The sequence below is a fragment of the Coregonus lavaretus genome, assembly GCF_964263955.1.
Source record: "Coregonus lavaretus genome assembly, chromosome: 2".
Classification (NCBI taxonomy): domain Eukaryota; kingdom Metazoa; phylum Chordata; class Actinopteri; order Salmoniformes; family Salmonidae; genus Coregonus; species Coregonus lavaretus.
The window spans coordinates 86279531-86301553 of NC_139989.1; the positions used below are offsets into that span (position 1 = coordinate 86279531).

Here is a 22023-nt window from a genome sequence, read left to right on the forward strand (position 1 = left end):
TAGGATTCTGAAATGAAAATGGTGCTTTGTCTCTGCTCTTCTTCTACTGTATAGCCTGGTTGTTAGTGTTGTGTTATTAAATGATTTTAACAATACTAGTTACGTGGGTCTTGTACGTGTGCCCTTTCTGTACAAAGACAATTTTGCGGCAAAAAAAACTAAAATAATGTTTAGATAAATAAAAAACCTTGAAATAATAATTCATTCGTTCACTCCAAAATGTCATGAATGACACATCTGCAGTACTGATCCTGACCACAAGGGAGGACTTTAATGCAGAGGAAATTTTGTGAGACAGCCGTGGTTCCATAAAGTGTGTGTGTGTGACATTCCTACAGATTTGTGTGTGTGTGTGTGTTACACTCTAGACGTGACATTGTTTACGATGCTGACAGATGGATCTATAATGAGGTACAGAATACATATCTAGCTGAACCAACCACAGATGGATCTATGATGAGGTACAGAATACATATCTAGCTGAACCAACCACAGATGGATCTATAATGAGGTACAGAATACATATCTAGCTGAACCAACCACAGATGGATATATAATGAGGTACAGAATACATATCTAGTTGAACCAACCATAGAACCAATGAAAGCTCTTGTGTGTTGATATCTTCACTAGTTGTTATTATTATTATTATTATAGTTGTTCCTGGCATCAAACCTGTAAACAATCAGGATCAATTGAACTTCAGATACCCACCTGGATCCCTTCTGCTGGAAACTAGGCAACAAGATACACACACAAACACTAAATATTTCAACAGAAATCAAGGGGTACATTTAAATGTGGTAATGGAAAAACAAGGTCTGAAAAGTGGTTTCTAAAAACAAAATAAAAAGTAAGGAACAAGTTGTTTTTATCACATTGAATATTAACTTTGTAGTAGAGTGGAGTTGCTTGTTAAAAATCATGCAGATCACAATTCATCCAAACAACTTGGCATTGGTCCTTTCCACAGTGCTGCTGCTTGGAGCTAGGGATAGGGTTAGGGACAGGGTTGGGTTAGGGTTAGGGTTAGGTTTGGGTTAGGGTTAGGGACAGGGTTGGGTTAGGGTTAGGGATAGGGACGGGGTTGGGTTAGGGTTAGGGTTAGGGTTGGGGATGGGGTTAGGGACAGGGTTGGGTTAGGGTTAGGGTTAGGGTTAGGGTTAGGGTTAGGGTTAGGGTTAGGGTTAGGGTTAGGGTTAGGGTTAGGGTTAGGGTTAGGGTTAGGGTTAGGGTTAGGGTTAGGGTTGGGTTAGGGTTAGGGTTAGGGTTAGGTTTGAGCCAGCATGTGGAAGGACATTAGTCTACGGTTTGAGGATATATCATTCATTCTCTGGCTGTATTGACCTGATTTAAACCCCATTTCTAGTCCTGCAAACATAGAGAGAGAGAACAACATACATGGAAATGTTTTTTAACACGGTTTAATGCAATTACCTTTTACTAAAATAGTTTAGTCATGTTAATTTGTAGCTCTCTCTGTATGGCAGATTCTCAGAAGGTTTCCATAATCCATTAACCTAACAGCCTGGTAGAGAGGGAGGGAGAGAGAGAGAGAGAGAGAGAGAGAGAGAGAGAGAGAGAGAGAGAGAGAGAGAGAGAGAGAGAGAGAGAGAGAGAGAGAGAGAGAGAGAGAGAGAGAGAGAGAGAGAGAGAGAGAGAGAGAGAGAGAGAGAGAGAGAGAGAGAGAGAGAGAGAGAAGACTGGATAACACTCAGTCTGCCTCCTCAAATGGCACCCTATATAGTGCACTACTACAGCCCTATTGGTCCTGGTCTAAAGTAGTGCACTATGTAGGGAATATGGTGTCATTTGGGACAGTGCTTCAAACTTGAATCACTGGTCCTGGAGAGTGCCAGTTGTTCATACGGGTATTGTTTTTAATGATTAACCTTGTCCTGCAGTGGCCTAAATCAGGGTCACACAGTGTTTCTTGGTAGTCTTAAACAAATCTACTTTGAAACCAAAGTATACACCACACACACATGGTTATGGGCTTTTTAAAAAAAGAAGACACCTGGACCATGTCAGATATAGAGTTGAAATGTATTACATTTTGATTTGCATCCCAATATTACACTTTATATTCATCTCACTGACTTGACATGTTCTGGTTTTGAATTCAGGCTGCAATGTAAGGATCCTACCAGTGATTATTTATGTATGATGTTGGTAGAATGTATACATTGGGATAGTAGTAAGGATCCTACCAGGGATTATTTATGTATGATGTTGGTAGAATGTATACATTGGGATAGTAGTAAGGATCCTACCAGGGGTTATTTATGTATGATGTTGGTAGAATGTATACATTGGGATAGTAGTAAGGATCCTACCAGGGATTATTTATGTATGATGTTGGTAGAATGTATACATTGGGATAGTAGTAAGGATCCTACCAGGGATTATTTATGTATGATGTTGGTAGAATGTATACATTGGGATAGTAGTAAGGATCCTACCAGGGATTATTTATGTATGATGTTGGTAGAATGTATACATTGGGATGGTAGTAAGGATCCTACCAGGAATTATTGATGTATGATGTTGGTAGAATGTACAGTGGGGGAAAAAAGTATTTAGTCAGCCACCAATTGTGCAAGTTCTCCCACTTAAAAAGATGAGAGAGGCCTGTAATTTTCATCATAGGTACACGTCAACTATGACAGATAAAATGAGAAAAAATGACATTGTAGGATTTTTAATGAATTTATTTGCAAATTATGGTGGAAAATAAGTATTTGGTCAATAACAAAAGTTCCTCAATACTTTGTTATATACCCTTTGTTGGCAATGACACAGGTCAAACGTTTTCTGTAAGTCTTCACAATGTTTTCACACACTGTTGCTGGTATTTTGGCCCATTCCCCCATGCAGATCTCCTCTAGAGCAGTGATGTTTTGGGGCTGTCACTGGGCAACACAGACTTTCAATTCCCTCCAAAGATTTTCTATGGGGTTGAGATCTGGAGACTGGCTAGGCCACTCCAGGACCTTGAAATGCTTCTTACGAAGCCACTCCTTCGTTGCCCGGGCCGTGTGTTTGGGATCATTGTCATGCTGAATGACCCAGCCACGTTTCATCTTCAATGCCCTTGCTGATGGAAGGAGGTTTTCACTCAAAATCTCACGATACATGGCCCCATTCATTCTTTCCTTTACACGGATCAGTCGTCCTGGTCCCTTTGCAGAAAAACAGCCCCAAAGCATGATGTTTCCACCCCCATGCTTCACAGTAGGTATGGTGTTCTTTGGATGCAACTTAGCATTCTTTGTCCTCCAAACACGACGAGTTGAGTTTTTACCAAAAAGTTATATTTTGGTTTCATCTGACCATATGACATTCTCCCAATCCTCTTCTGGATCATCCAAATGCACTCTAGCAAACTTCAGACGGGCCTGGACATGTACTGGCTTAAGCAGGGGGACACGTCTGGCACTGCAGGATTTGAGTGCCTGGCGGCGTAGTGTGACACTGATGGTAGGCTTTGTTACTTTGGTCCCAGCTCTCTGCAGGTCATTCACTAGGTCCCCCCGTGTGGTTCTGGGATTTTTGCTCACCGTTCTTGTGATCATTTTGACCCCACGGGGTGAGATCTTGCGTGGAGCCCCAGATCGAGGGAGATTATCAGTGGTCTTGTATGTCTTCCATTTCCTAATAATTGCTCCCACAGTTGATTTCTTCAAACCAAGCTGCTTACCCTATTGCAGATTCAGTCTTCCCAGCCTGGTGCAGGTCTACAATTTTGTTTCTGGTGTCCTTTGACAGCTCTTTGGTATTGGCCATAGTGGAGTTTGGAGTGTGACTGTTTGAGGTTGTGGACAGGTGTCTTTTATACTGTTAACAAGTTCAAACAGGTGCCATTAATACAGGTAACGAGTGGAGGACAGAGGAGCCTCTTAAAGAAGAAGTTACAGGTCTGTGAGAGCCAGAAATCTTGCTTGTTTGTAGGTGACCAAATACTTATTTTCCACCATAATTTGCAAATAAATTCATTAAAAATCCTACAATGTGATTTTCTGGAGAAAAAAAATCTCAGTTTGTCTGTCATAGTTGATGTGTACCTATGATGAAAATTACAGGCCTCTCTCATCTTTTTAAGTGGGAGAACTTGCACAATTGGTGGCTGACTAAATACTTTTTTCCCCACTTTATACATTGGGATAGTAGTAAGGATCCTACCAGGGATTATTTATGTATGATGTTGGTAGAATGTATACATTGGGATAGTAGTAAGGATCCTACCAGGGATTATTTTGAATGATGTTGGTAGAATCTATAAATTGGGATAGTTAGTAGTAAGGATCCTACCAGGGATTATTCATGTATGATGGTAGAATGTATAAATTGGGATAGTAGTAAAAGGCCGGTGGGTAAATTTAGGGAGATTTGTTTCTTTATTGTGTGTTTAGTTGTACCTTTACCTTCCTGTAGTTGGTCATTTGGAAGGATTCTGTATGGAGGAATTGTCTAAGATCACTGCAACTCAGAAAACATTTTAGAAAAAGCCTCAGTGCCGTTATCCTCACAAGGGAGGTATTGAAAGGGAGAGCCAATTTTGACCCCTACCTTTTTGAGAAAAAAAGTAAAAGATTAAACTACTGTTCTGTTAATTATATACTATGGTGTTGGGCCACTATACTTTGACCAGATATTATATCAACTGTACGTAGAACATAGATACCACCACATCAGGAAGGTGCTCTCTCAGCACAACAGAAAATATCTCAATGACTTGACATGTTCTGGTTGTGAATTCAGGCTACAAGGTAAGACTCTTCACAGGGATTATTGTAAAGTGTGTAGGGAAATTAAATGTATGGTGAAATTTCAGTGGTGGAAAAAGTACCCAATTGTCATACTTGAGTAAAAGTAAAGATACCTTAATAGAAAATGACTCAAGTACAAGTATTTGGTTTTAAATATACTTTAGTATCAAAAGTAAAAGTACAGGTATAAATCATTTCAAATTCCTTATATTAAGCAAAGCAGATGGCCACATTTTCTAGTTTTTATTTTATTTCCGTATAGCCAGGGGCGTGCTCCAACTCATCATTTACAAACGAAGCATGTGTTTAGTGAGTCCCCCAGATCAGAGGCAGTAGGGATGACCAGGGATGTTCTCTTGGTAAATGTGTGAATTGGACCATTTTCTTGTCCTGCTAAGCATTCAAAATGTAACGAGTACTTTTGGGTGTCAGGGGAAAATGTATGGAGTAAAAAGTACATTATTTTCTTTAGGAATGTATTGAAGTAAAAGTAGTCAAAAATATGAATAGTAAAGTAAAGTACAGATACCCCACAAAAAACGACTTAAGTAGTACTTTAAAGTATTTTACAGCACTGTGTAATTTTAGTATAGTGCATGGAAGTAAAACACTAAAATCTAACAGTCCATTTCACCGGGACAGCTACGTGACAGTTCAATCATACAAAATGACGATAACTGGGCGTAGGCAAGTCAAATACAAAAACATGTTGTTCATATATTCGTATATTGTGGTTATTTTACACTTTGAGTATTTTTTTATGTATCATAGTTCGTCATAATTCGTCTTTCAGAATATCGGGAAAAATTGTTGTTTTCAAAATTATAATGAGCTCCTGCTTCCTGTGTAATTTGGGATGAAACCTGAACGTACTTTTCTTAACATTGATATTATGAACTGAATTCAGTAATAGCATAATAATAGCAGACCTGTTGAACAAAGCAACACACTAGAATGTTGAACAAAGCAACACACTAGAATGTTGAACAAAGCAACACACTAGAATATTAGTAAATATTTTATTTCTAAGAGATAATGAATAAAAGAGAACAATTGACATTCAATAATTAGTTGTCACTGTGTTCACCACAACCAACATGCTGCATCTCTGTTCAGGGGTCAGTGCACGAAAATGAGTCTCTCTGGGGAGAGAGAGGAGGGGGGCCCTGCCTCTAAAATGGGTCTCTCTGAGGAGAGAGAGGAGGGGGGGCCTGCCTCTAAAATGAGTCTCTCTGGGGAGAGAGAGGAGGGGGGCCCTGCCTCTAAAATGAGTCTCTCTGTGGAACATGACACCAAATCTAAGAGGTGAGATTACAATTTTTGTTTATGAATTTATTTGAAGAGTTTATGTCCAAAACGCTATATCCACCATTTCTTCACATTTGTGTTTTTCCATCATTTTTTTACATTTTTACATTTTAGTCATTTAGCAGACGCTCTTATCCAGAGCGACTTACAGTTAGTGCATACATTATTTTTTTTCATACCCCCTGTGGGAATCGAACCCACAACCCTGACGTTGCAAACGCCATGCTCTATCAACTGAGCTACATCCCTGCCGGCCATTCCCTCCCCTACCCTGGGCGACGCCTGGCCAATTGCACGCCGCCCCATGGGTCTCCCGGTCTCGGCCGGCTACGACAGAGCCTGGATTCGAACCAGGATCTCTAGTGGCACAGTTAGCACTGCGATGCAGTGCCTTAGACCACTGCGCCATCAGAAATGAAGGTATATAAAGTGCCTTCAGAAAGTATTCACACCCCTTGACTTTTTCCACATTTTGATGTGTTAAAGCCTGAATTAAAAATGGATAAAATTCAGATTTTTATTATTATTATTGTTATTATTTTATTTTTTTTAATTTATTGGTCACTGGTCTACACACAATACCCCATAATGTCAAAGTGGAGTTATGTTTTACGAAGTCTTTACAAATGAATAAAAAATGAAAAGCTTGAATCAGTAAGTATTCAACCCCTTTGTTATGGCAAGCCTGAAAAGGTTCAGGATTAGAAATGCGCTTAACAAGTCACATAATAAGCAGTAGGAGTGCGTGGGTCAAATCACTGGGGAAGCCAAGCCAGAAAAAGCCATATTACAATCTATGTGTTGTGATAATTGCGTTGTTTGCTCTATAACCTGTTAGTTCATATGCACTAAACAACTATTGATTTAGAACCACGGAGAGTTAACGCAAGTCGCAAAGAAAACAGGAGCTGCCTCCACTATTCCAGCACCATTTAAACTTCAACATTTCAACATTATTAAGTCACCAATGCTTAGTCTAATACAGTGACAACTAAAAGATACCAAAAACAATTTAGTCCAATCAATGTAAGCTAAATATGATGTGGCTGGCCATGGGTCTGATTTCTGTGAAACACCAATGACATCCTCCTCTTTCATGTTGACGATGTCGTGGAAATTCAACACAGGGACACTCAAAGTCAAACTTAAATTAATCATTGTTTATTAACAGTTAACTGGAGAGGTTCCAAACAACTCAGTACAAATATTCTGGGCGTTCTGCCAATTGGTCTGAGGGTCACAGTCACCTGCATGAACCAAAACAGAGTGAGAGAAGAGATAACAATCTCTTCAGCAACAAAATTCCAGCACAACAAAACGGTCTTATCACTCTGTCATACAGTACACACTTTTATTTGTTGATGTCCTAGGCTACCTGGCTAAAAAGCTTGCTTGGTAGCCTAACTTCCATTCATGGGCAACGTTAGCTAGTTAACATTAGCCGTCTACATCTAGCTACATATTGAACTTCCATCCTCTCAGGCCAGGGGCACAACAATGTATGAATGAATGGTTAGTTCAGAATCGCCGTTATAATCATTAGCCAGTACAGAGAATTAAGTAAATCCACAAGTCCAAATTCCTATATCCATCCATGGCTAATTTAGGAAAAGGTCAATTTTAGCTAGCTGGCTAGCTAGCCACCGGAGGACAACAACACAACGAGATGCAACCATTTAAGTTATTTTTTTCAATGACGTATGCTCTCAATGCTATTTGATGGGAGTGAAGCCAAATCCAAACTGGCTTCCCTTGATACTTTTTTTTGGGACCATTCACAGTTGAGCTCACTCAGTTTAGCGCAATGCTGATTGGCTATAATTGTAAAAAAAATTATCAAGGGAGGCCAAATGCTCGCTGGCTTCACTTGCATTCAATGCTACAGGCGGCAACAATGTCATACTCTTTTGGACCAGACAGCATCAGATAGATGGCCTACACTTAGAGAGACAGAGGGGCGCTATTTCACTCGCTCGGATGCTTTCTCTGGTGAGATACATCCAGCCTCTGAAGGAAAATGATGAAACACAGAGAGACGGAAAATAATTAGTTTTAGATTAAGGCTGTAACACAGCAACATGTGGAATAAGTCAAGGGGTATGAATACTTTCTGAAGGCACTGGTACCTGTTTCCAACTAGCTTCAGCTTTCTAGGGTTGAAAAAAAAAGAATCCTCATCAATCTACACACAGTACCCCATAATGACAAAACAAAAAATACATTTACATAAGTATTCAGACCCTTTACTCAGTACTTTGTTGAAGCACCTTTGGCAGCGATTACAGCCTCAAGTCATCTTGGGTATGAAGCTACAAGCTTGGCATACCTGTATTTGGTTAGTTTCTCCCATTCTTCTCTGCAGATCCTCTCAAGCTCTGTCAGGTTTGATGAGGAGCGTCGCTGTACAGCTATTTTCAGGTCTCTCTGGAGATGTTAGATCGGGTTAAAGTCCGGGCTCTGGCTGGGCAACTCAAGGACATTCAGAGACTTGTCCCGAACCCACTTCTGCGTTGTCTTGGCTGTGTGCTTAGAATCATTGTCCTATTGGAAGGTGAACATTCGCCCCAGTCTGAGGTCCTGAGCGTTCTGGAGCAGGTTTTCATCAAGGATCTCTCTGTACTTTGCTTTGCTCTGTTCATCTTTCCCTCGATCCTGACTAGTCTCCCAGTCTCTCCCACTGCATGATGCTGCCACCACCATGCTTCACCATGCTTCACCGTAGGGATGGTGCCAGGTTACCTCCAGACGTGACGCTTGGCATTCAGGCCAAAGAGTTCAATCTTGATTTCATCAGACCAGATAATCTTGTTTCTCATGGTCTGAGAGTCCTTTAGGTGCCTTTTGGCAAACTCCAAGCGGGCTGTCATGTGCCTTTTACTGAGGAGTGGCTTCTGTCTGGCCACTCAACCATAAAGGCCTGATTGGTGGAGTGCTGCAGAGATGGTTGTCCTTCTGGAAGGTTCTACCACCTCCACAGAGGAACTCTGGAGCTCTGTCAGAGTGACCATCGGGTTCTTGGTCACCTCCCTGACCAAGGCCCTTCTCCACCGATTGCTCAGTTTGGCCGGGGGGCAAGCTCTAGGAAGAGTCTTGGTGGTTCCAAACTTCTTCACTGTGTTCTTGGGGACCAAAGATATGTGCCTCAACACAATCCTGTCTCAGAGCTCTAATACACACACAGTGTCCTGTAGACCTGCATGCTACCATATACCCCCCCCCCCCCAGTCTACTACTGCCACTATATATATAGACCACCTGATAGAACCCAGGTCTTATCTCTCTATCACTACTAACCACTACTACTGCCACTATATATATAGACCACCTGATATAACCCAGGTCTTATCTCTCTATCAGTACTAGCCACTACTACTGCCACTATATATATAGACCACCTGATAGAACCCAGGTCTTATCTCTCTATCACTACTAACCACTACTACCGCCACTATATATATAGACCACCTGATAGAACCCAGGTCTTATCTCTCTATCAGTACTAACCACTACTACTGCCACTATATATATAGACCACTTGATAGAACCCAGGTCTTATCTCTCTATCAGTACTAACCACTACTACTGCCACTATATATATATATATAGATCACCTGATAGAACCCAGGTCTTATCTCTTTATCACTACTAACCACTACTACTGCCACTATATATATAGACCACCTGATAGAACCCAGGTCTTATCTGTGGTCCTCTGTAGCTCAGCTGGTAGAGCACGGCGCTTGTAACGCCAAGGTAGTGGGTTCGATCCCTGGGACCACCCATACACAAAAATGTATGCACGCATGACTGTAAGTCGCTTTGGATAAAAGCGTCTGCTAAATGGCATATTATTATTATTATCTCTCTATCACTACTAACCACTACTACTGCCACTATATATATAGACCACCTGATAGAACCCAGGTCTTATCTCTCTATCACTACTAACCACTACTACTGCCACTATATATATAGACCACCTGATAGAACCCAGGTCTTATCTCTCTATCAGCACTAACCACTACTACTGCCACTATATATAGACCACCTGATAGAACCCAGGTCTTATCTCTCTATCAGTACTAACCACTACTACTGCCACTATATATATATAGACCACCTGATAGAACCCAGGTCTTATCTCTCTATAACTACTAGCCACTACTACTGCCACTATATATATAGACCACCTGATAGAACCCAGGTCATATCTCTCTATCACTACTAACCACTACTACTGCCACTATATATATAGACCACCTGATAGAACCCAGGTCATATCTCTCTATCACTACTAACCACTACTACTGCCACTATATATATATAGACCACCTGATAGAACCCAGGTCTTATCTCTCTATCAGTACTAACCACTACTACTGCCACTATATATATATAGACCACCTGATAGAACCCAGGTCTTATCTCTCTTTCAGTACTAACCACTACTACTGCCACTATATATATATAGACCACCTGATAGAACCCAGGTCTTATCTCTCTATCAGTACTAACCACTACTACTGCCACTATATATATAGACCACCTGATAGAACCCAGGTCATATCTCTCTATAACTACTAGCCACTACTACTGCCACTATATATAGACCACCTGATAGAACCCAGGTCTTATCTCTCTATCAGTACTAGTCTAGTTAAAGTCAGAACAAAGCTGGCTGAAGAAAGAGGGGCCACTTAAAGTTAAGTTGTCGTCAGACATTCAATAGTCAGAGTAGGTTTGAGCTTTGATCACTTATCAGTCCTAGGCTACATGCTCTGTCCTGATACTGGTAGGCCTACAATGTTATTTGAACTGATCTGGGCCCGGTTTCCCAACAGCATATTAAGGCTAAGTTAACCTTCGTAGGAGCATTGTTAAATATCTGAGCTTTTTCCCAAAACCATCGTTAATTACATTGCACTTGAAAACACTCGTAACCTATCTCCTGCGTCAGACCAGTCATAGAACAGTTGGATACTTATTTGCCCTCCTGCGTCACTTTATACACAGATTATCTCTGCTAAACATAGAATCACATGGTTTATCCCTTGATAATTTAAGAACAAAGTGGAATACGTAGAGCTGGGTTGCTCTCTTCCAAGAGCAACTGGGTTGCTCTCTTCCAAGCTTGGAGATTTAACGATGCTCCAACAAAGATTCTAACGATGAACTTAAGATAAATAAATAATAAGCCATTTAGCAGACGCTTATATCCAAAGCGACTTACAGTCATGTGTGCATACATTTTTGTGTATGGGTGGTCCCGGGGATCGAACCCACTACCTTGGCGTTACAAGCACCGTGCTCTACCAGCTGAGCTACAGATGACCAAGCTGCTTTGAGAAACCGGTCCCTGGATAAGACCATCTGCTAAATGACTAAAATGTTGAATGTAAATGTTATACATACAGATCTCATGTTACTGTATTGAATTGTTAGTTTTAAATATTTATAAATGTATGTCACAAATGTATCATTTGTATAGTTCTTTACTAAAAATGTAGTTCTTAGTTACATTTGACTGTGTAAAACCTAGCAGTACTACTTATTTCTCTGAGAGTGAGACAGATATATATACCATTACTGTGTAAAATCTAGCAGTACTACTTATTTCTCTGAGAGTGAGGCAGATATATATTATTACTGTGTAAAACCTAGTAGTGCTACTTATTTCTCTGAGAGCGAGGCAGATATGTAGCATTTTGCAAAAAAACATGATTATTTGTCTCTCTGAAATGAAACCATCAAATTATAGATTTTAAATAAATACATGTCTGTCATTGAACAACCCCATGCCATGACTAGATGGTGAAAAAACACACCAATCTCTTTCATAATTTTCTTTAAAAAATAAAAGCAAATTGACGAACATTTCAGAAAATGGATTTATAGCGTTTTGGAATGAAACTCTTGTTTCCCCATCTGAGCTCAGAGTAGATGAGAGATGTAATGTTTGTCTCTGTTGTGTTGAAGCCCAATCAAGCAGGAGAGACCAGCCTCCCCTGTACCCAGCTGTGTGTCCATGAAGAGTGACAAGTCTATGGAACTTCCTATAGAGTTTAGAGAGGGAGACTTTTCTACTGAACAAAGGTAAGAAGAACTTATGGGTCATGGTCAGTGAGTTAAACAACACTGTCTCTAGTCATTTCTCCTCTCCCATTTTATCATTTATATTTGTTATTTTTATAATCCATAGGCTAATCCTTTTCTCAATTTTCATAGTCCTGAAACAATATTAAGCAAACACTACATTCCCTCCCTGTGTGTGTGTGTGTGTGTGTGAGTGTGGTGTATGTGTGTGTGTGTGTGTGTGTGTGCACTCCCTGGATGAGGAGATGTAATCTCTATCCTGATTGACGTGTCACTTTTACCCCTACCTACATGTACATATTACCTCAACTACCTGGTAACCCTGCACATTGACTCAGTACTGGTACTCCTTGTATATAGTCTAGTTATTACCTCAACTACCTGGTACCCCTACACATTGACTCAGTACTGGTACTCCTTATAGTCTCATTATTGTTATATCATTATGTTACTATTTCCTTTTTGTATTTAGCTAATTTTTCTTACTTTTTAACTGCATTGTTGGGAAAGGGCTCGTAAGTAAGCATTTCACGGTAAAGTGTACAGCTGTTGTATTCGGCGCATGTGAGAAATACAATTTGATTTGATTTGAAGCTCATTGGCAGAAACGAACGGTGGTCTCGTGCCGAACAGCGCATGTTCGGATGTTGAAGCACTGTGGCTAGGAAAAACTCCCTGGAAAGGCAGGAACCTAGGAAGAAACCTAGAGAGGAACCAGGCTCTGAGGGGTGGCCAGTCCTCTTCTGGCTGTGCTGGGGGGAGATTATAACAGTACATGGCCATTAAGGCCGGATCGTTCTTTAAGATGTTCAAATGTTCATAGATGACCAGCAGGGTCAAATAATAATCACTGTGATTATGGAGGTTGCAACAGGTCAGCACCTCAGGAGTAAATGTCAGTTGGCTTTTCATAGCCGAGCATTCAGAGGTTGAGACAGGTGAGAGAGAGAGAGATAGAGAGAGAGAGAGAGAGAGAGAGAGAGAGAGAGAGAGAGAGAGAGAGAGAGAGAGAGAGAGAGAGAGAGAGAGAGAGAGAGAGAGAGAGAGAGAGAGAGAGAGAGAGAGAGAGAGAGAGAGAGAGAGAGAGAGAGAGAGAGAGAGAGAGAGAGCACTTGGCTGTTCAACGTTAATAACGATGGTTTTGGGAAACAGCTCAGAGATTTAACAATGCTCCTACAAGGGTTTTAATTATGAACTTGGCTTTAAGATGCCCTGGATAAAAACATCTGCTAAATGACTAAAATGTTGAACGTAAATGTTTTCTTTGAATGGTACTGTATATGTATTACAAATGTAGTTATTTGTTACATTTGACTGTGAACAACCCATATTTGTATTTCTATGAGAGTGAGGCAATCTCTGAAATGAAACCATCAAGTGATAGATTTTAAACAAATACATGTCTGTCATTTTACATCCCATAATTACATAGTGAAAGAACTCACCAATCTCTTTCCTCATTTCTTGAAACAATAACATCTAATTGACCAACATTTCTGAAAATGGATATATAGCGTTTTGGAATGAAACTCTTGTTTCCCCATCTGAGCTCAGAGTAGATGAGAGATGTAATGTTTGTCTCTGTTGTGTTGAAGCCCAATCAAGCAGGAGAGACCAGCCTCCCCTGTACCCAGCTGTGTGTCCATGAAGAGTGACCGGTCTATGGAACAACCTATAACGTTTACAGAGGGAGACTTTTCTAGTGAACAAAGGTAAGAAGAACTCATGGGTCATGGTCAGTGAGTTAAACAACACTGTCTCTAATCATTTCTCCTCTCCCATTTTCCCATTTATTTTTGTTGTTTTCATAATCCATAGGCTAATCATTTTTTCCATTTTCATAGTCCTGAAACAATATTAAACAAACACAACATTCCCTCCCTGTGTGTGTGTGTGTGTGTGTGTGTGTGTGTGTGTGTGTGTGTGTGTGTGTGTGTGTGTGTGTGTGTGTGTGTGTGTGTGTGTGTGTGTGTGTGTGTGTGTGTGTGTGTTTGCACTCCCTGGATGAGGAGATGTAATCTCTATCCTGATTGCCTAGTCACTTTTACCCCTACCTACATGTACATATTACCTCAACTACCTGGTACCCTGCACATTGACTCAGTACTGGTACTCCTTGTATATAGTCTAGTTATTACCTCAACTACCTGGTACCCCTGCACATTGACTCAGTACTGGTACTCCTTGTATATAGTCTAGTTATTACCTCAACTACCTGGTACCCCTGCACATTGACTCAGTACTGGTACTCCTTGTATATAATTTAGTTATGACCTCAACTACCTGGTACCCCTGCACATTGACTCAGTACTGGTACTCCCTGTATATAATCTAGTTATTACCTCAACTACCTGGTACCCTGCACATTGACTCAGTACTGGTACTCCTTGTATATAGTCTAGTTATTACCTCAACTACCTGGTACCCCTGCACATTGACTCAGTACTGGTACTCCTTGTATATAGTCTAGTTATTACCTCAACTACCTGGTACCCTGCTCATTGACTCAGTACTGGTACTCCTTGTATATAGTCTAGTTATTACCTCAACTACCTGGTACCCCTGCACATTGACTCAGTATTGGTACTCCTTGTATATAGTCTAGTTATTACCTCAACTACCTCATACCCCTGGACATTGACTCAGTACTGGTACTCCTTGTATATAGTCTATGTATTACCTCAACTACCTGGTACCCTGCACATTGACTCAGTACTGGTACTCCTTGTATATAGTCTAGTTATTACCTCAACTACCTGGTACCCCTGCACATTGACTCAGTACTGGTACTCCTTGTATATAGTCTAGTTATTACCTCAACTACCTGGTACCCTGCACATTGACTCAGTACTGGTACTCCTTGTATATAGTCTAGTTATTACCTCAACTACCTGGTACCCCTGCACATTGACTCAGTACTGGTAATCCTTGTATATAGTCTAGTTATTACCTCAACTACCTGGTACCCCTGTACATTGACTCAGTACTGGTACTCCTTGTATATAGTCTAGTTATTACCTCAACTACCTGGTACCCCTGTACATTGACTCAGTACTGGTACTCCTTGTATATAGTCTAGTTATTACCTCAACTACCTGATACCCCTGCACAGGTGGAGATTATAAACTCAGCAAAAAAAGAAACGTCCTCACACTGTCAACTGCGTTTATTTTCAGCAAACTTAACATGTAAATATTTGTATGAACATAACAAGATTCAACAACTGAGACATAGACTGAACAAGTTCCACAGACATGTGACTAACAGAAATTGAATAATGTGTCCCTGAACAAAGGGGGAGTCAAAATCAAAAGTAACAGACAGTATCTGGTGTTGCCACCAGCTGCATTAAGTTCTGCAGTACATCTCCTCCTCATGTACTGCACCAGATTTGCCAGTCCTTGCTGTGTAATGTTATCCTACGCTTCCACCAAGGCACCTGCAAGTTCACAGACATTTCTGGGGGGAATGGCCCTAGCCCTCACCCTCCGATCCAACAGGTCCCAGACGTGCTCAATGGGATTGAGATCCGGGCTCTTCGCTGGCCATTGCAGAACACTGACATTCCTGTCTTGCAGGAAATCACGCACAGAACGAGCAGTATGGCTGGTGGCATTGTCATTATTACTGTGTAAAACCTAGCAGTACTACGTATTTCTCTGAGAGTGAGGCAGGTATATATTTTTACTGTGTAAAACCTAGCAGTACTACTTATTTCTCTGAGAGTGAGGCAGATATATATTAATACTGTGTAAAACCTAGCAGTACTACTTGTTTCTCTGAGAGTGATGCAGATATGTAGCATTTTGCAAAATAACATGATTATTTGTCTCTCTGAAATGAAACCATCAAGTGATAGATTTTAAACAAATACATGTCTGTCATTGAACAACCCCATGCCATGATTAGATAGTGAAAAAACACACCAATCTCTTTCATAATTTCTTTAAGCAACAAAAGCAAATTTACCATCATTTCAGAAAATGTATATATAGCATTTTTGAATGAAACTCTTGTTTCCCCATCTGAGCTCAGAGTAGATGAGAGACGTAATGTTTGTCTCTGTTGTGTTGAAGCCCAATCAAGCAGGAGAGACCAGCCTCCCCTGTACCCAGCTGTGTGTCCATGAAGAGAAACCGGTATATGATGCAACCTCTAAACTTTAGAGAGGGAGACATTTCTACTGAACAAAGGTAAGAAGAACTCATGGGTCATGGTCAGTGAGTTAAACAACACTGTCTCTAATCATTTCTCCTCTCCCATTTTCCCATTTATTTTTGTTGTTTTCATAATCCATAGGCTAATCATTTTTTCCATTTTCATAGTCCTGAAACAATATTAAACAAACACAACATTCCCTCCCTGTGTGTGTGTGTGTGTGTGTGTGTGTGTGTGTGTGTGTGTGTGTGTGTGTGTGTGTGTGTGTGTGTGTGTGTGTGTGTGTGTGTGTGTGTGTGTGTGTGTGTGTGTGTGTGTGTGTTTGCACTCCCTGGATGAGGAGATGTAATCTCTATCCTGATTGCCTTGTCACTTTTACCCCTACCTACATGTACATATTACCTCAACTACCTGGTACCCCTGCACATTGACTCAGTACTGGTACTCCTTGTATATAGTCTAGTTATTACCTCAACTACCTGGTACCCCTGCACATTGACTCAGTACTGGTAATCCTTGTATATAGTCTAGTTATTACCTCAACTACCTGGTACTCCTGTACATTGACTCAGTACTGGTACTCCTTGTATATAGTCTAGTTATTACCTCAACTACCTGGTACCCCTGTACATTGACTCAGTACTGGTACTCCTTGTATATAGTCTAGTTATTACCTCAACTACCTGGTACCCCTGTACATTGACTCAGTACTGGTACTCCTTGTATATAGTCTAGTTATTACCTCAACTACCTGATACCCCTGCACATTGACTCAGTACTGGTACTCCTTGTATATAGTCTAGTTATTACCTCAACTACCTGATACCCCTGCACATTGACTCAGTACTGGTACTCCTTGTATATAGTCTAGTTATTACCTCAACTACCTGATACCCCTGCACATTGACTCAGTACTGGTACTCCTTGTATATAGTCTAGTTATTACCTCAACTACCTGATACCCCTGCACATTGACTCAGTACTGGTACTCCTTGTATATAGTCTAGTTATTACCTCAACTACCTGATACCCCTGCACAGGTGGAGATGATAAACTCAGCAAAAAAAGAAACGTCCTCACACTGTCAACTGCGTTTATTTTCAGCAAACTTAACATGTGTAAATATTTGTATGAACATATCAAGATTCACCAACTGAGACATAAACTGAACAAGTTCCACAGACATGTGACTAACAGAAATTGAATAATGTGTCCCTGAACAAAGGGGGAGTCAAAATCAAAAGTAACGGACAGTATCTGGTGTTGCCACCAGCTGCATTAAGTACTGCAGTGCATCTCCTCCTCATGGACTGCACCAGATTTACCAGTTCTTGCTGTGTAATGTTATCCTACGCTTCCACCAAGGCACCTGCAAGTTCACAGACATTTCTGGGGGGAATGGCCCTAGCCCTCACCCTCCGATCCAACAGGTCCCAGACGTGCTCAATGGGATTGAGATCCGGGCTCTTCTCTGGCCATGGCAGAACACTGACATTCCTGTCTTGCAGGAAATCACACACAGAACGAGCAGTATGGCTGGTGGCATTGTCATGCTGGAGGGTCATGTCAGGATGAGCCTGCAGGAAGGGTACCACATGAGGGAGGAGGATGTCTTCCCTGTAACGCACAGCGTTGAGATTGCCTGCAATGACAACAAGCTCAGTCCGATGATGCTGTGACACACCGCCCCAGACCATGACGGACCCTCCACCTCCGAATCGATCCCGCTCCAGAGGACAGGCCTCGGTGTAACGCTCATTCCTTCGACGATAAACGTGAATCTGACCATCACCCCTGGTGAGACAAAACCGCGACTCGTTAGTGAACAACAGTTTTTGCCAGTCCTGTCTGGTCCAGAGCGATGGTGGGTTTGTGCCCATAGGCGACATTGTTGCCGGTGATGTCTGGTGAGGACCTGCCTTACAACAGGCCTACTAGCCCTCAGTCCAGCCTCTCTCAGCCTATTGCGGACAGTCTGAGCACTGATGGAGGGATTGTGCGTTCCTGGTGTAACTCGGGAAGTTGTTGTTGCCATCCTGTACCTGTGATGTTCGGATGTACCGATCCTGTGTAGGTGTTCTTACACGTGGTCTGCCACTGCGAGGACGATCAGCTGTCCGTCCTGTCTCCCTGTAGCGCTGTCTTAGGCGTCTCACAGTACGGACATTGCAATTTATTGCCCTGGCCACATCTGCAGTCCTCATGCCTCCTTGCAGCATGCCTAAGGCACGTTCATGCAGATGAGCAGGGACCCTGGGCATCTTTCTTTTGGTGTTTTTCAGAGTCAGTAGAAAGGCCTCTTTAGTGTCCTAAGTTTTCATAACTGTGACCTTAATTGCCTACCGTCTGTAAGCTGTTAGTGTCTTAACGACCGTTCCACAGGTGCATGTTCATTAATTGTCTATGGTTCATTGAACATGCAGTGTTTAAATGCAGTGTGTGTGTGTGTGTGTGTGTGTGTACTCCCTGGATGAGGAGATGTAATCTCATGTTTTGTCCACAGAAACCAACAGGAGAGATCAGAGTCAGAGATTCTCAGTGGTCAGTCTTCCCAGAGTCATCAAACAGACCTGGCCTCCATATTCAGTGTATGTGGTCCTGTTATGTACATTTGTTTTTGTTTACCTCAAGTAAAGTTGATCTGTCAATCATTCATTTATGTGTTAATAAGAAAGCATTTAGTCTCTTGCTTAACTGATTTACTTGATTTATTTCAGTTGCTTGAAGAGAATATTATGACATTTGTGAAGAAGGAGCTGAAGATGTTCAAGAGGATTCTTAGTCCAGAACTCCCAGAAGGCTTTGAGAGTCAGAAGCAGGATAAGGAAGTGGTGGATGCTGAAGATGAGAAGCAGGAGAGCAGTGCCAGAGAGGGGGCTCTGAAGATCACACTGCACGTCCTGAGGAAAATGAACCAGAAGGAGCTTGCTGACACACTGGAGAAAAGTAAGAGCTGTCTGCCTCATGTTGAATGATGTTTTAGAACATTTAAAAGCTGTAGCTAAAGTACAGCTAAAGTAGCTGTGTAACTCAGTGATATTGTAGCAGCCTTAACACAACACCTAGTGACCTCATCAAGTAGCAGCAGGGATGTGTTGTGTTGAGAGAGAGAGAGAGAGAGAGAGAGAGAGAGAGAGAGAGAGAGAGAGAGAGAGAGAATACCAATAATAATATAATCAGTCACACCAGTCTGTAATGCATTATGAAAACATTTACACATTTATACAGTCAGTTAAGCGAATAAATTATTATAATTAAAAAAATTATAACAGTCCCACAATACTGTAGGCATTAAATCAGACGTACTATTAATATCCTCTGTGTTATTTCATCATTCAGAAGAGCTTGCTGTGATTTTCCAACATAAACTCAAATCTAATCTAAAGAAGAAGTTTCAATGTGTATTTGAGGGGATCGCTAAACAAGGAAACCCAACACTTCTCAATAAGATCTACACAGAGTTCTACATCACAGAGGGTGGAACAGGAGAGGTCAATAATGAACATGAGCTGAGACAGATTGAGACAACAACCAGGAAACAAGCAAGACCAGAGACTGCAGTCAAATGTAACGACATCTTCAAACCCTTAACTGGACAAGACAAACCTATCAGAACTGTGCTGACAAACGGAGTCGCTGGCATTGGAAAAACAGTCTCTGTGCAGAAGTTCATTCTGGACTGGGCTGAAGGAAAAGCAAATCAGAATATCCAATTCATATTTTTTCATTCCCTTTTCGGGAGCTGAATTTGATGAAAGGGGAAAAACACACTTTGATTGAACTTCTCAATCACTTCTCAATGGAAACCAAAAAATCAAGAATCTCCAATTATGACAAGTACAAAGTTCTGTTCATCTTTGATGGTCTGGATGAGTGCCAACTGCCCCTAGACTTCCAGAAGAACAAGATTTGTCGGGACGTCACAGAGTCAACCTCAGTGGATGTTCTGCTGACAAATCTCATCAAGGGAAATCTGCTTTCCTCTGCTCTCCTCTGGATAACTACCCGACCTGCAGCAGCCAATCAGATCCCTTCAGGGTGTGTTGACCAAGTGACAGAGGTACGAGGGTTCAATGACCCACAGAAGGAGGAGTATTTCAGAAAGAGATTCAGTGATGAGGACCTGGCCAGCAGAATCATCTCACACATAAAGACATCAAGGAGCCTCCACATCATGTGCCACATTCCAGTCTTCTGTTGGATTTCTGCAACAGTCCTTGAACACATGTTGAGTACAGACAAGACAGAAGAGATGCCCAAGACTCTGACTGAGATGTTCATACACCTTGTGGTGTTTCATAGCAAACAGAAGAATGAAAAGTATCTTGGGAAAGAAGAGACAGGTCCACACTGGAATAAAGAGAGCATTCTGTCACTGGGAAAACTGGCTTTTCAACAGCTTGTTGAGGGCAATCTGATTTTCTATGAAAAAGACCTGAAAGAGGCTGGCATTGATGTCAATGAAGCCTCAGTGTACTCAGGATTGTGCACACAGCTCTTTAAAGAGGAATGTGGGCTGTACCAGGACAAGGTGTACTGCTTCGTGCATCTGAGCATTCAGGAGTTTCTGGCTGCTGTATATGTGTTCCTCTCATTCATCAACAACAATGAGAATCTAATGGCCAAACCTCAATCAACCAGGAACTGTTTTGCACTGTTCAGAGACAAGTCTGAAGTTACTTTATACAAGAGTGCTGTGGATAAAGCCTTACAAAGTGAGACAGGAAACCTGGACCTTTTCCTCCGCTTCCTTCTGGGCCTCTCACTGGAGTCCAATCAGAAGCACTTACGAGGTCTACTGACAAAGACAAGAAGCAGCTCACAGAGCCATGAAGAAACAGTCAAGTACCTCAAGAAGAAGATCAGGGAGAATCCCTCTCCAGAGAGGTGCATCAATCTGATCCACTGTCTGAATGAACTGAATGACCATTCTCTAGTGGAGGAGATCCAAAGCTACCTGAGATCAGAAAGTCTCTCAGAAGACAAACTGTCACCTTCACAGTTGTCAGCTCTGGTCTTTGTGTTGCTGACTTCAGAAAAGGAGCTGGATGTGTTTGACCCGAAAAAATACTCCAGATCAGAGGAAGGTCTTCTGAGGCTGCTTCCAATGGTCAAAGCCTCCAGAGCTGCTCTGTGAGTACATAAAATGACATTTAAGTACTAATCATCAGGAAGACATATTCAGTTTAGAGAAAAATATATATTATAATATGTATATAATATATAATATTAAATTGAAAAACTTACTGAATCAGTGCATTGGTGTTCACATTTGTATAACAATATGACCATACAATTCTAGGAGACGGAAGATGAATCTATGTTGTTTAAGAGAATAAACCAAATGCATCTGCCATTGTCCTTCTACACTACTGGTGTTAAAAGAACAGTGTGTTTGTGAAATCATGATGATCTCTTTGTCAGGCTGTCATTCTGTGGACTCACAGAGAAAGGCTGTGCTTCTCTGGTCTCAGCTCTGAAGTCAAACCCCTCACACCTGAGAGAGCTGGATCTGAGTAACAATGACCTGAAGGATTCAGGAGTGAAGCTGCTCTCTGCTGTCCTGGGGAATCCCCACTGTAAACTGGAGACTCTGAGGTCAGTATTCCTGTAGTTGGTCAACAAGTGATAACTGTTCACCAGATCCACATGTGTTTACCAGGCACACATAGTCCACACCATATGTGTTTGGACA

At 41.4% G+C, this 22023-nt stretch overlaps 1 long non-coding RNA gene and 1 pseudogene across 2 annotated transcripts in view; one reads left to right on the plus strand and one right to left on the minus strand.

Annotated features, from left to right (window-relative positions):
* LOC311142735 overlaps nucleotides 1-22023 on the minus strand; it is a 215420-nt gene that overhangs the window by 92522 nt on the left and 100875 nt on the right. The window lies entirely within an intron of this gene.
* Nucleotides 5986-21942, plus strand: LOC311099530 (protein NLRC3-like; annotated as a pseudogene). Its single transcript, XR_014615243.1, has 7 exons — nucleotides 5986-6074; nucleotides 12054-12170; nucleotides 13766-13882; nucleotides 18832-18916; nucleotides 19046-19274; nucleotides 19668-21461; nucleotides 21753-21942. The product of XR_014615243.1 is annotated as a protein NLRC3-like (transcript).